Source organism: Diabrotica virgifera, chromosome 9 (genome assembly GCF_917563875.1).
Source record: "Diabrotica virgifera virgifera chromosome 9, PGI_DIABVI_V3a".
Lineage (NCBI taxonomy): Eukaryota > Metazoa > Arthropoda > Insecta > Coleoptera > Chrysomelidae > Diabrotica > Diabrotica virgifera.
In genome coordinates, this window is record NC_065451.1 from 39,861,535 (window position 1) to 39,865,826 (window position 4,292).

The following is a 4,292-nucleotide window of genomic DNA, read 5'->3' on the forward strand; positions in this document are numbered from 1 at the left end:
TTGTAGAAATTCTTGAGAAAGGAAATAAACATTTCCGAAAGCTTGAATATTGGATAATAGTGTACTTTAAGGCCCCAGTTTGACTTCTATACCCAAAAATAGAGAAATTCGTATATATATATATATATATATATATATATATATATATATATATATATATATATATATATATATATTTAAAGGTATTCAGCTAGTGAATTCAGAGGTTGGATCGGTCAATTTAGTTGGCAATTAAATAAAGAAGTCAACTACTTCATTGATATATTGAAAACGTTTCGCTTTACAATCAAGCTCACCCTCCAATGTAAGGATTTTAAGAGAAACAGACTTTTTAAAAGATTCCTGCTCTTCCGTAGTACACTGTAACAAGTGTACTCGGCCAGAAATATGAGCTAGACGAGATATTAATCTAACATATTCATTGTCCTGTACAGTTCCCCTAAACTTCTCTATTTTCTTCGACAAGCTATCCAACGTTTCGGATATTCCTTTCCGTTGGTCCTCAAAAGGTTGATATATATATATATCAAATAAATACCGTAAATAAGGTATAATCAAGTAAATATAGTACCTGAATATTGGAAAAAAAAATTTTAGTTATTATACTTGTACCCAAAAAAAAATATGTAAGTATTAACGATCAACTGTACATACAAATACACCACTGGCTGAAGGAGTAAAATTTGCAATAATATAATATATATGTTAGTTACTTATACTTCGTTTCAAATTCAACCTAGAATGTAAGCTGTATGACAAACTATAAAAGAGGTTTCAAAATCTCAACTAATTAATAGATACAGCAGTGACAGTATACCTGTTAAGTATTAATAAGTAATTAAAAACAAAATAAATCAGAACAGAATGTATAAAAAGATATCAGAAGGAAATAATATAAATAAAAGAAAAAAATGAACTAAAAGAACTACTGTCTTAGAACCTATAAAAGGTTGGCACCAAGTTGGGCTGCCGATGTAACAAAAATACTACTTTGCAGTAGTATTTGTTGAACTAAATGATAAGATGAAATGAATGAAGGAAGGGTGATGAACTGATAATGGAAGTATGTAGAGACAGAGGCAAACTGAATAGAGTTGGCTAGCTATAGATGCAAGAGAGCAACTTGACACTCAAGGATGGATACGGCTCGTTTGCATGCCTGTCGAAGAACAGTAGCTCAACCTAAAGAGAGATGATGACTAGAAAAAGGGAAATCTTTTAAGATAAAAATATATGTTCAGAAAATAAATTAGATAAATATAATAATATAATAAAAATAGAAGAATATAGGAGATAAATAAAATAGACTGAATTAAGGGCGCCAGAAGTTGGAATGGACCAAACTTCCAGGTATCTTACACTGCTGTTAAATAGTAAATATATTAAATTATTAAATTCAAAAATGGGAAAAAAATAATTGGTATACAAAAACAAATAAATATTTATTAAATATAACTACTTAGATTTTTGACAACCTCTGAGTTAGAAAAATACAAACTATGTAACTCTAAAATGACAATGGGAAATAATTACCTATAGTAATATAAATATAATCTATAGTTACATTAGTAATGGAGTAGCTCTTATATGGAGCGTACCCCCAACTTACATATACTAGGTTAAATAACCACCTTCACCAAATAATTGTACGATTGCAATACGTACAGCAACGTTAAACCCTATAGAACTAATGAACAAGAATATAATTAAGGGAGGATTATTCACAATGAATAATTTCCGTAACTCTCAAAGAGTTAAATAGGCACTAGCCTCATTAAGGTGAACCTACGGTCTACTTGATATATAAAAATCAGTTGCTTCGACACGTAGTCACTAAAAAATATAACAAGTAAAATGGATAGCTATTCAAAGAGAATAGCGTCCAAAGATATAATTAAAAATTGATTAAATGAATTTAAGTAAAGTTAAGCAAATAAGTTAAATAATTATGATTGACTAAAGAAAGATTAAAGTTATATGAATAAGTTAATAAATTAAGCAAATTAAGAGGAAAAAGTATATAAATTTAAATTGATAAGTGGAGACAAGCAAGGTTAGTACTAAAAATATAAAGTTAATTAAGTAAATAAATGGTACAAGTAAATTTCAGGTAATATATAAAGGTAAAGAGAATCTCATATGGGGAAAAGATGATCTGAGCTCAAACCTCTTTGACCAGAGAGTTTACTGGTTTGGGGAACACTATCAACTATTATAGATATATAAAAACAATATGCAACTTAAATATTGAAACAAAATATGTGCGATAAACTATAAAACTTAATCATCAAAATAAATGTCCCGAGTCTTATACAAAAAATGAATGTGGTGTAATAGTGGAAGTGACAATCACTAGCAGATACCAAGTGTCCCAAAACAAACCCTATATGGTCCCCGAGAGTGTCCTTGCTACGGATTCCAAAATCCCTGGTAGGCGAATTAGCACAGGGGTGGTGCTAGCTTGTACCAATTAATATACCGATGCCCTTCTGGGGTGCAGAGGGCAGGATACAAAGTAGGTATGTGGGAGGTTCTCCAGGCTGGTCTCCAAATGACCTGGCTTGGCGTAGAACGGTTGCTCCCAGTTGTGAGGGGAGCTGACGGACTGGTTACAGTTTAAGATTTCCCCCAAGTGGCTAAAAACAAACATGTCCCGTTTTAGTTTCAATGTCAGAATCTAAGGAAAGGTCAAAGAGCCAAAGGAAAAGAAATGAGATATCTTTTTTTTCAGAATGAACAACAAAAAGATCATTAGCAAAAACAATGATGGATTTGACCTTGATTCACATTACACACATTAATTTGGGATTTAACTTTAAATTCAATATTTAATACAGAATGATTTTTATCTGAAAAATATGTCTATAAAGGGTATTTTTTTTATTATTAAAAATGGTATGGGATAATGTAATGTGTTGTAAATTTTAAGAAAAATACTGGCTTTTGGAACGAATTTAAGGTGGCTAGAATACACACAATCTAATAGAATAGAGAATACTGAATGTAATCTGTAAAATTTGAATTCAATATTATGAGGTTGACATAACCACACAAATCAAATGATATAATTTACAGGATATGTGACAAGATAATCTTCATCTGAGTGTATATTTTCGAACTATGGATATAATTAAAGATACTAAATTCAAAGAACAACTTCGATTGATACATTTACAGAAATAAATTCAATAGGAATTTAATATGACATGGTAGCGGCCATATTCGTTCCTTTTTCTCAAACTTTTTAAGAGTAAAAAAAATTTACCAGATGACATGACTTCCAATTCCTCCGGGATCTCCCAAAACTTAGTCTCCTAGCTTCTCCAAAACACCACCAATAATTTGCCACTAAATATCACTTATAAAAGCTTGAAACTATTGTATTAAAATTTCCGTCCTTTTCAATCAGTCATCTGCCACTTTTCCGTTCTAGCGTACCAAGCGAAGTGTCCAATATTTCTCGTCGTTAGACGAGAAGCCCCACAGAACGAAACTTACATGACAGCGAATGGTGTCTAATACCAACTGAAGTACTTGTGCCAACTAATAGTTAAGTATGACGTCAGTCAAAGATTTATTTTAATTAGATCTTATTATTTTTAAGTATAATTTAATGACAAACCGTTATTAAAATTTAAATAAAATAACTATAAAGATAATTAAAGTTAACGGACTGTTATATTCCCCTTCTACTCGGAGAAAAAAAATTTAAGCAAAAATTTTTTTTTTTTTTTTTCAAAATATTAATAACCAAGTGGTAATAATCTATCATTCTACGTTGACCCGCAAGATTACGAGTAACCACAAATTAGGGATCAGGGAAAGAAGGATGATTACTACACCAAAACTATGAATCGGAAAAGATGACTCGAAGTCATATTAAACTGTCATCGACATTTTGTCTGCAAACCAAAACATAAGCTAAATAATATACTAAAGTTCGTAATAATAAATAAATGTCGAACTGGCACTAAATCCAAAATTGAACTATCCATGGACATCAAATTTAAAAAGGGTATATCCAAGGACGAACAACCAGGCAAAGGTATGAGCCAATTCGCACCATAACCCAAATAAATATACTAAAGTAAGACAAAAAGAAATCAAAACTAAAATCAGTGACGAATCGAACACTTAATCCAAAATTGAACTACCAATGGACACCAGATTCGTAATAGCATATCCAGAGAAGAACAATCAGGAATATTTATGGAACAATTCTCACCAGTGCCAAATAATACAAATAGTAAGCATATCAAAGTTATCCAAAAACTCATTAATCAAAATAAATG

At 30.8% G+C, this 4,292-nt stretch overlaps 1 long non-coding RNA gene across 1 annotated transcript; it reads right to left on the reverse strand.

Moving 5' to 3' along the window:
• Positions 1-1,423: 1,423 nt before the first annotated feature.
• Positions 1,424-3,701, reverse strand: LOC126891358 (uncharacterized). Its single transcript, XR_007700495.1, has 2 exons — positions 3,266-3,701; positions 1,424-2,636 (listed from the first exon to the last, which is right to left on the reverse strand). It is a non-coding gene; the product is annotated as an uncharacterized LOC126891358 (long non-coding RNA).
• Positions 3,702-4,292: the final 591 nt, after the last annotated feature.